General features: G+C 54.3%; 1 pseudogene; it reads right to left on the reverse strand.

Annotated features, from left to right (window-relative positions):
• The window catches only part of LOC118700772 (zinc finger protein 345-like), an 83,777-nt pseudogene extending 74,388 nt beyond the window's left edge, over nt 1-9,389 (reverse strand).
• Nucleotides 9,390-11,196: the final 1,807 nt, after the last annotated feature.

Here is an 11,196-nt window from a genome sequence, read left to right on the forward strand (position 1 = left end):
CTCAGTCCAGTTTATCCCACTCTGTAGGATCTCAGTCAACAGTTGATCCCAGTCCATATTTGATCCTAGTCTAAATAATCTCAGTCCAGTTTATCCCAGTCTGTACAATCCCAGTCCATATTTGATCCTAATCCATATTTAATCCCAGTCCATATTTGACCCCAGTCCATATAATCTCTGTCCACTTTATCCCAGTCAGGATTATCCCAGTCCACATTTGATCCCAGTCCATATTTGATCCTAGTCCCTATTTGATCTCAGTCCATATTTGATCCCAGTCCAGTTTATCCCAGTCTGTATGGTCCCAATCCATTTGACCCAACCCATAGCATCTCAGTCCATATTTTATCCCAGTTCATATTTGATCCTAGTCTAAATAATCTCAGTCTAGTTTATCCCAATCTGTACAATCCCAGTCAATATTTGATCCCGGTCAGTATTTGATCCCAGTCCATATTTGACGCCAGTCAATAGTTGATCCAGTCCATGTTTGATCTGAGTTCCTATCTGATCCCAGTTCATATTTGATCCCAGTGAATAATTGATCCCAGTCCCTATTTGATCCCAGTCCCTACTTGATCCCAGTCCATATTTGATCCCAGTCCATATTTGATCCCAGTCCATATTGCCCTGCACACATTCCAAAAGTCTGGAATCCCAGCTCCCATCCAGGAAAAGATGTTCCCGCCCATGAAGGCAAATGGAGCAAAATCCTACAGAGACATTTCCCTGCCAGCCTTCAGGACTTCAACTCCTGGGACTGGGAATTAAAATAAAAATTGGGAAATAAAATAATAAATAATCAGGGGAGGGACTGTGGGGACAGAGGGGTCAATTAAATCAATGCAGGGTCAATTAAATCAGGGAAGGGGGCAGTTAAATCAGGACAGGGGTCACTTAAATCAGGGGAAGATCTTTGGTAGCAGAGGGATCAATTAAAACAGGGTAGAGGTCAATTAAATCAGGGATGGGGTCAATTAAATCAGGGGAGAGTATTTGGTGGTCCCTGATGCAATTAAATATAGGGAGGGTCTCTGGTGGTGCCTGGGTCAATTCAATCAGGGGAGGGTCTCTGGTGGTGCCTGGGTCAAGGGAGACACTGAGAGAGAAACAGAGCAGGCAAAGAGAGGCAGGAGAGAAAAGGGGACACAAAGACAATGAGCTGAGAAGGTGGCACTCTGCAAACAGAACTGCAATGGACTGAACATGAACGGGAGAGAAATCAGTAAGTCTGAGAGTTTTATTTGCTATCAAATACATCCCACACACCCAGCCCCACACGATCCCCATCCCACCACTCATTGAGATCCCATGACTCTAAATCACCTCCCAACCCCATCTCAGCCTGGTGGCTGTGGAATCGAGTGAGTTTGGTGTGGGGTTGAGTTTTTTGAGGTGGGTTTGAGCCCTTTTGGGGTAAGATTGAGCTGTTTTCACTGGGATTTGAGGTGACAGATCCATCCTCCTTGGATTTTGGACTGCAGAGAGAGGGAGAGGATAAAAAAATTAATGCGAAACGAAAAGTAGAAGCAGCCAGGTGTGTTCCTAACATGGATCACAGGGAATGTGCGTGACCAGGGCTGTGCCCAAAGTGCCTCCTCCAGTGGGGGATGGAGCTGGAGCAGTGCACGAAGCTCTGCCCGCACTCGGGGCACTCGCAGGGCTTCCCTTACCGGTGCCTCCGTTGGTGTCTGGTCAAGTTAGAGCTCTGTGAGAAGCTCTTCCCACACTGGGGACACTCGTAGGGCCTCTCCCCAGTGTGGATGCGCCGGTGCTTGACAAGAGTGGAGTTGTGCTTGAATCCCTTCCCACACTCGGGGCAGCGGAAGGGCCTCTCCTCTGTGTGACTCTGAAAGTGCCGGAGGAGACGGAAGCTGGTCTGAAATCTCTTCCCACACACGGAACACTCGAAGGGCCTCTCCCGAGTGTGGATCACCTGATGCTGGATTAGGTGGCAGCTCCGGCTGAAGTTCTGCCCACACTCCCCACACACATAGGGCCTTTCCCCAGAGTGGCTCCTCTGGTGGTTGATCAGGTCGCAGCTCCACTTGAAGCTCTTCCCACACTCCCCACACTTGTAGGGCCGTTCCCCAGTGTGGCTCCTCTTGTGCACAATCAGGTCGCAGTTCCACCTGAAGCTCTTCCCACACTCCCCACACTCGTAGGGCTTCTCTCCAGTGTGGGTCCTCTGGTGCCTGATTAGGCTGGAGCTCCGGCTAAAGCTCTTCCCACATTCCCCACACTCGTAGGGCCGTTCCCCAGTGTGGATCCTCTGGTGCACAATCAGGTCGCAGTTCCACCTGAAGCTCTTCCCACACTCCACACACGTGTGGGGCTTCTCCCCATCATGGAGCTGCTCATGGAGCACCAGCTCCGAGCTCTGGCTCCATCTCCGGCCGCCTTCCCAGCCCAGGCTGGCTCTTTCCCCCTCACATCCCCGCCATCTGCGTTTGCAGCCCCTCCTCGTGCGGCAGCTCTGGGGCTTTTCCTCCCCGTTGGCTTCCTGCGCCGTGGAGTCGCTCAAAACGGCCTCTGCCACCAGGTTCTGCTGCGGGGATTTGTCCTCCCTGCTCTCCATGCTCAGCTCCTGCTCTGGGGGAGGAAGGACAAGGACAGCATGGGATTTGCCTCCATGCTACAGACAAGGGCAAGGAGATCCCCCGAGGGCATCGCCGGCAGGATGGCACCGGCACCCCCCCGATGTCCCCCCAAGGGGCCTTTTCTGCTCAGCCTTGGACTTCTTCATTCTCCAAACATTCCCCAAAAACCCCAAGCCAGGGACCCCCAGGGATATCCGGGCCCAGCTCCCCCTCCCCGCTCACCGGCGCGATGGGGGGGCGATGATCCCACAGGTGGGGGCTGCGAATTCAGGCAGGGCTCGAGCGTGGCTCCTTCAGCTCATCCTTGATCCACCTTTGTCCCTCCTCTTCCTCCCGCTCCTCCTCTTCCATCCCTCTCCCGCTCCTCTGTGTCATCCCCACCTCCTTCTCCTCTTCCATCCCTCCCCTTCCATCCCTTCTCCTCCTCCTCCTCGCCAACCCCACCTCCTTCTCCTCCTTCCATCACTGCTCCCTCTCCGCCTTCATCCCTCCTCTTCCATCCCTCCTCCCCCTGCTCCTCCCCCCTAACCCCACCTCCTTTTCCCCCTTCATCCCTGCCCTTCCCTGCCTCCTCCTCCTCCCCCAGCAGCAGCCACACCCTCGGTGCCCGTTCCCGCAGCCCGCGGCTGGAGCGGGGATGGAGCCGGGACGGGTCGGGATGGGCAGCGCGGGGCTCTCGGCTGCTCCCAGCTGCTGCGGGCGGGGGGAACCCGGCCCGGGCCAAAGGAGAGGCAAACTGGGAAACTGGGGGCACATCACAAAGCTAAGGATGCAGCAGAAAATGGAGCTGAGTGAGTTATGTTAATATTAACTCCAAACGAGGAAAAACTGGAAATTCCAATGTTTAGGGAAGCCAAGAAAAAAGAATGAAACAAGACAGGAAGTGAACAAGATAAATCAGGGAAATGGAAACTTCTTGATGGAAGACAATTACTTAGTAAAATGTGCTTACTAGGAAAATATTAGAAGACATGCATCAGAAAACCCACTGGGGTAATCAAGCTTTGTGTGATCATCTTCTAAGGAACTATGGGTTCACTGGGATTTTTGGAGTAGCAAAACAAGTAACTGAAAGATGCTTAATTTGCCAAAGTATAATAAAAAGGTGATGAGAAAAACAACATTAGGAGGTCGTGAGTTACCTCATCGACCCTATCAAAGTATCCAAGCAGAAGTTTAGATTTGTTAGGTTCTGAATTTATTTGCAAAAAAACCCCGTTTAATCTAGAAGAAAGAGAATATGCCATATGTTAGACAGGAGATTTTAGGGGAATAAAAATCTTTAAAGTATGAGAAACCCCCTAGACAAAACAGGAAAAGAAAAAGGGGAAATGAAAGGGAGGGAAACAAGAGGAAAAATCAGAAAGAGAGTGGGATCCTCTGCAGCTCTTGCCCCCTCCGTTCGCGGCCGAGGCGCCTGTCCCGGGTCCCGGCTCGCTGCCCGCCTCAGCTCCGCCTGCCCCGGTTTCCATCCCAGGTGCGGGCTCACTGCCCAGGGCAGCTCCACCTGCCCTGGCGCTGGCGGTGAATTTGTGTGCCCTGCTCCCACTGCCCGGCCCGCGGCCGCTCTGCCGGCCATGCTGGGGAAGATGGGGTTGCTCTGTCCTGCCGCGTGGGCCGAGGTCACCGCGCCGACCGCACCGAGGGCGGGTCCCAGCCATCCCATCCCCGGCTGCCCTGCCCGTGCCAGCTGCGCTGGGCACCGCCGCTGCTGCTGCCGGGGTCTCCCACCTGCCTTTTCTCTGCCGGGAGCTGCCGGATCAGCCGCCATAAGCCATGTGGGGGCTGCCATGCTCCGGTTTGGTCTCCATGGGAAGATCCCCCTCTGGCAATTCCGGCAGCAGACCCTGCCCACACTCCCACCGAGCCTCGGCGGGATATCCTCCCCTGAAACCGACCTGCTCTGAGTTACATCCCCTTGGTAACCACAGCTCTGGCTATTCAGGGAAACTCTCTCTCTACAGGAAGCGCCTAATCTAACCACTAGGAGCTCAGTTAAAAGGCAGCCCTCTCCAAATTCTTTCTCAAAACACAGGAGAAAGGCCATAGAAGGTAAAAAAGTGAAAGAGTTAGATGAAGGGATTGCTCTATTTCCGTTAAGAGAGGTTCCCATGGCAGGGATGCGCTGCCCTGCCCCGCGGGAGCCACCAGCGCCCCTGCCGGCCGTTCCCGGAACTGCACCCAAGGGGAAAGCGCCGCAGCCGAAAGGCCGGGACTGGCTCCGGGCTCTGTTTGTTGTCACTGCCGGAGCTGGTGTTCTTTGTTTGCTTTATTATACACACTAGTAAAAAAATGGTATTCCTATTCCCATAGCTTTGCCTGAGAGACCCTTGATTTCACTATTGTAAAAATTAAGAGGGAGGGGGTTTGCATTCTCCATTCCAAGAGAGGCTTTTTCTGCCTTCCCAAGTAGACACCTGTCTTGTAAAGCAAGACAAACACCCACAGGCACTGAGGGGGGCTGCAGGAGGGGCAGAAGAAGGCCCTGCAGCACTTGGGCACAAAGGCCCAGCAGGTGAATGCAAGAAGGGAGCAGAAAAAGGCCAAGCTGAAGGCAAAGGCCAGGGCAGAGCTCCTACAGCCCCTGAGGGATCAGCCCCAGGGCCCAAGGGGGCCCCAGCACCCAGGGCACGGGCTCGGCCACAAGCACCCGGCAGAGGCATTGCCCTCCTCGGCAGGGGACAGCCCACCCAAACAGCCCCTGGCAAGGAATCAGGGCTCCAGCTGCAGGGCACAAGGACACTGCAAGCACAGACAGCAGCACCCTCAGCACCAGCAAGTCCACCCCTTGATGGACATGGATTGGCAGGGCTGTCACAGCTCCCATCACACCAGGGACCCTCCACACTGGAGCCCTTGAGAACATTCAGGGTGGGTTGGCATTGAGAGGAGGCCTCTCCTGATGGACACAGGGGCCTCTCAATCCACTCTGAATCTTAGACCTAAGGGAGGGAGAAATGCCAAAAATGTCTTTGATTATTCATGGCATAAGTGGGAAAGATGTATGGTTTTATTCAACCACTATTAGTAGATCTGGGAGATGGATTTGAAATGCATGAAGTTTTATTTGCTCCTAATTGCTATCATGATTTACTGGGAAGGGATTTGATCCCTAAATTTGGAACGCAACTTAATATTATAAAAGGTGATACAGAGGCCAGTTCTGTTGTACCTCTGTGTCAAATGTCTGGCCAGGCCTATGCTGAAGTGAACCCAGAAGTGTGGGCAGCCCCAGGGAAATAGGGAAAATTAGATATGGAGCCTCTCCAAAGTACTCTGAAGCAACCAGGACAAGTGGTGTCTAAAAGCAACAGCCTGTTCCAGGGGAGGGAAGGAAGGGGAATCAGACAAAGCGCAGGTCACCGCCCCCTGCTCAGCTCAACCCAAGGAGCTCTGGGTGCTTGTAAGAGCCTGGCACTGAAATGCCCTGAGCAGGAAGGCTTCAATATCTTCTGCTGACACCATGGCACATAACAGGGGGCAAAAGCAATTCTTACTGCTTAAGCATTCTGCATCACTTATTAGGGTATTTCTGAAATAATTATTTAATAGAGAAGGGATTGTGGAAGCAATAGACTCAGAAAGAAGAACTAATTTTACTCGAAAGATCCTTCAGGGGGTTATGGCAACTTTAGGAATACAATGGGACCTTCATAACCCCTGGCACCCCCAGAGCTCAGGTCAGGAGAAATAAAGAAACACCTATGGAAGCTGGTGATAAAAACCAAGATGCCGTGGGTACAGCTTTTGCCATTGGCTATGGCAAGAAGAAGAGACAGACTCACAGCAGATATTCAATTACCTCCCTTGGAATTGATGTCTGGAATTCCTTACCCTGGTAACTGTCCACCTAGTGCAGGGTGGAGATAAGGGATGTACATTTAAGGCAGACCGTGGCCAGAATCCTGTCTCTTGTGAAATCTCTCCCACAGGAAGCTGGGCTGGCACAGAGCCTGCCCTGGGACTTTGCTGTTGCCAACACCCAGCCAGGACATCGGCTCCTGCCTAAGGAGTGCAAAGCAGCACCACTGGTGGCCAAGGGGCCCATGCCAAGTGTCCCTGAGGCCAGAAACAGCCGCCAGCACAGCTGAACACGGGGGGACCCCTCAGCCTGGCCTCAGGGGCTCTGAAGCCCCGGAGATTTGCACTTCCCGCCTGCAGCAGGACCATGGGAGCCGCCCCTGAGCCTGCCCTGAAGGCAACGCAGCAGCAGCCAGGGCTCCACAGCGGGCCAAGCCCCTGGGCCTGCCCACAGATCCTCTGCTCAAACCCTCGGAAATCCTGGCCACCCTCCTCTGGCACCTCCAGCCACTGCGGCCAAGCCTTGCTGCCACTGCTGCAGCTTCAGCGCTGGCTGGGCCTGCACTGCCACAGCTGCTGGGGAGCACCGCGGCACAATTCCACTCTGGGGCTCACTCACACCCACACTCTGGGCTGCCTGGAATAAGATTACATCATGAGAATGTTTTTTCTAAATAATCCTACTTTCATATTGTCAGTTAGGTTTGGGGGTGAGAATCAGTTTTTATTCTCGGCAGAAGAAGTAGAAAATATCTTTATTGCTTTGGATTCTTTTTCAGTGTGTGTTTGCCTGGCTGGTGGAGATGGCAAAATTTTGGCCCGCGTTTTCTGGTGTTTACCTCCAGGCTGCGTTTAGAAGAGCTTTAAAGGTGACCCTTTAACTCACAAACCGTTAATAGAACACTCTTCAAAAAAAACCCCAAAAATTAAAAATACCCCAAACCCTGGCTTTTGGGGTGGGGCGCATATGAGTCATGCTCTGGAAGAGAAACTTCATTCCAGGCAGCCTGGAGAGGAGCTTTAGAAATGCAAATGAACACTGCTGGGCAAAGCCTGGACAATGTACCTGGGTCTCTTGCCTGGGGCAGGAGTTGGGCTGATTCCCTCTGCCCTCACCCCAAGCTCTGCCTGCTTGCCCTGATGGAATTTGCACAGCTCAAGGCAGAGCCCAGGGTGAGGATATCTGACCCTGCAACAGAAACGGGCGAAGCTGCACAGGGAAACAGCAAATGAGAATGTTGGGAAAACTTCACTATAAATAAATGGGGGGAATCATCCCTCTGCCCACTCCAACATGTGCTGTCACTGTCTGTGTTATATAGGGTGTATTAGAGCACTGAAATGTTCTTGCTACCACAAGTTCAGGGAAATCAGTTGGGAATCCAAGTATTTGCTGATTAAATTAGAGAAAAGCAGTCAATTGATGCAGTCCTTGCTGGAGAGCGCGGCCAAAAATGGGGAAAAGATGAACGGCCAGCAGAACAAATCCTACAACACCATGCACCAGCCCCTGGGAACCCCAACCAATTCATGTCAGGAGCCACAGAACCCATTTCTCATTTCAATGGCATCATTAGATTACAAGCTGCCCTGGGAATAACCAACCAGACAGCTCCAGCTCCTGACCTTCCTGCTGACCAATCCACTGAAATGAGGAACACAACACCTCACCATTGGATGGGATCAGATTACCTTTTAGCCGAAAAAAGAGGAGTTTGTGAAAAATGAAATAACTCAAACTCTATTTGCCAATCTGTTGTTGGCAAATAGATGACAAAGGAAAAGTGGTGGGAAAAAAAACCAACGGAAACAAGAAAGCAGCTCATGTACCAGTCCAAACGTGGAAAGGATGGGAATGGGACACGGTTTTGTGGATCTCTGGCAGACCATGGGTTAAACGAATGCTGTTTCTCCTCTTATGCGCTACAGCAACTCTCATCTTTTTACCATGCTCCACACCTTGAGAGTGCAGCTCATTCGGCAGCTGAGCGAGGGGATGCAGGTGGCAGCCAGGCCTCCTGATCCAGAAACGGCTACAGAAGGACAGGGAATGAGGGCACTGAGAACAATCCCAAAACCACAAGAGATTCAGTAAGGAAAAAAGAAAAGAAAAGAAAAGAAAAGAAAAGAAAAGAAAAGAAAAGAAAAGAAAAGAAAAGAAAAGAAAAGAAAAGAAAAGAAAAGAAAGTAATTCACTGAGTGAATCGGCCTGGAGATTGGGTCAGGGACTCGTAGACAAGGAAGGGAGAAACCATCTGTATCAAAAAATGTTACTAATTAACATGGACTGCTGCTCACAGAAAGTCACGCTAAATTCCTGAACTTCCAAAAGAACAAAGACTTAACACAGCCATGAATATCGGCTGTTCTACAAAAGTGGGGGTGCACATTAACGAGGACATGCAGTTGGCGGATCGGGAGGTCTGAACCTTGCAAGTACCTCAGCCAGTGGGCAAAGGGAAAGGGAGATGAGGCCGGGAAAATGAGGATAAAAATGAGACTGCGAACTACAACAATGGCAGAGAGCGCAAGGCAAATGCCCCACGACCTCTCCCTCTGCTCAGCAATAAAGTCACTTGTACAGGACTCGTCTGTCTCCTCGGGGCACAGAAACCTCCGGCCACGTCAATTTCCCCGCACAGCCCCGGGCACGGGGCAGCCGCCTCTGTCCCAGCCACAGCAACCGGGCCGAGCCAGCGCTGCTCCGGCAGCGGCTCCTGCCGAGGCAGCGGCCGCAAGGAGACCGCGGGCAGCCGCTCCCGCAGCGCCCTCACGCCAGCGGCAACACGCGCCGGACACGGCACAACGAACCCGCCTGAGCCCCCTGCCGCCCCCGAGACCCGCAGCGAGCCCCGAGCCCCCGCACAACCCAGCGCGCCTCCCACCTGCGCTGCGGCCGCCTCCCAGCTCCGCCGCCGCCGCCTCACCGCGCTCCGGCCGCTGCCGCCGATCGCGGGCCCGCCCAGACGCTCCGCCAATGGCGCCGCTGCCGAGCCACGGCCGCCCTCAGGCCGCCACCGCGGCCCTGCCCCGCCCCGCTCCCACCAATCAGCGCGCCAGAACCACGACTGACGGCACCGTCGCCCAATCGCAGCCAGGGGCGGGCTCTGCACACGGCACAGCCTCGCCCCGCGCTCTCAGGGACCCCCGGGCTGCGTGAGGGCAGAGCCGGAGATGAGGAACAGCCCTGGAACGGGCCCGGGCCCGAGGGGGATTGAGCTGAAAACACAAACAAACTTCTCGGCAGCTCCCGCCACGGCTTTCCCGAAGCACTGCGGCTTCGGTGGCTCCGGTCAGCGGGAAGCCCCGGAGCCTCACTACTGCTACCTCTAATTACGAGCATAAAGGAATCGCTTTGATTTCCCCCAAAAAGGGAAAACTGCCCCAACCCTGTGGATGAGTGGGCGAGGGGAGAGATTTCTGACAGAAAACTCCAAAATCTTAGAGCAGGATAATGAGAAGTAAGTGAAGAGCCTTAAATCCAGCCTTCCCCCACGCCTCCCTCCTTCCAGCTGCACCTCCTACCCCGGCAGTGCCGGAGACAGGGAATGGGGCCGTGCTCACTTCATGCCCCGGGGCTTCTCCCTCTGCTCAGGGACAGGAGTCGTTCCCCTGCTGCACCCTGGGCTCTCTCCCACCGGAGACTTCTCCAGGAACTTCTCCAAGCTGAGTCCATCCCATGGGGCACAGCCCCCCTCCAAGTGCTGCAGCGTGGGTCACTGTGCCCCGGGGTCAGTCCTGCCAGGACAGGCTGCTCCAGCGGGGCCCCTCTGGCCACGGGGTCACAGCCTCCTCTCAGGCATCCCCGTGCTCCAGCGTGGCTGCTCCGGGAGCTGCAGGGGGATCTCTGCAGCCCCATGGATCTGCAGGGGGATCTCTGCAGCCCCGTGGATCTCTGCATCTGGCACCGCCGTTTTTGGAGGCACCAGGAATAGGCTGAGCTCTGCCTGAAGCTCTTCTCACATTCCCCACACCCTTCCCGGCACAGGGAGGCTTTTACCTCCTCACAGCTCCCCAGGCTGGGTTTGCAGCCCCTCCTCGTGTGGGATCTCTGGGGCTTTTCCTCCCCATTGGATTCCTGCGCGGTGGAGCCGTTCCAAATGGCCTCTTCCACGAGGTTCTGTGGCAGGGCTTTGTTCTCCCTGGTCTCTGTCCACAGCTCAGTGCCTGGGGGAGGAAGGATAAGGAGAGGAAGAGACAGGGAGAAGGGAAAAGGAAAAGGCAGGAGGAGAGGAAGGAGATGGAAAGGAACGTTGATGGATGTAGGACAGAATGAGGAGAAGAAGGAGGGTGGACAAGGAGAAGATGGGATTTGCCTCCATGGCAGAGGGAAGGGGAAGGAGATCCCCCCAGTCCATCCCTGGCAGGATGGCGTTGGCAGTGAGGCTGTCCTGCAGCGATGCTGGGCTGGGAGATGGAGCAGCAGGGAGGGGAAAGGGGCAGTGATTCCTCCTCCCCTGCCTGGCTGTCCCAGTCTGGAGCGTCCTGGCGCTGCCGAGGCCCTTGGAGCGTCCAGCACTCAGGAGCCCGGAGCTCACGGCTGCTTTATAAAGCTGACAAAGTCGGCAGGATGGGTCTGGGTATGATCTCAGCAAACTGGGTTTATTGGTACAGGAACAGGGGACAGGTAAGGTTCATCTACAACCGGCAACTGTTCATGCACTTTGACAATGACGTGGGTGAGTACAAGGACCGGGAGAGATCCCTCAGCAAATCCGGCACGGGCACAACTGACCTGGCCTGGACACAGGGAGGGAATTTATTACCAACCAAATCACAGCACCACAAGGAGAAG

Source organism: Molothrus ater, chromosome 33, assembly GCF_012460135.2.
Source record: "Molothrus ater isolate BHLD 08-10-18 breed brown headed cowbird chromosome 33, BPBGC_Mater_1.1, whole genome shotgun sequence".
Taxonomy (NCBI): Eukaryota; Metazoa; Chordata; class Aves; order Passeriformes; family Icteridae; genus Molothrus; species Molothrus ater.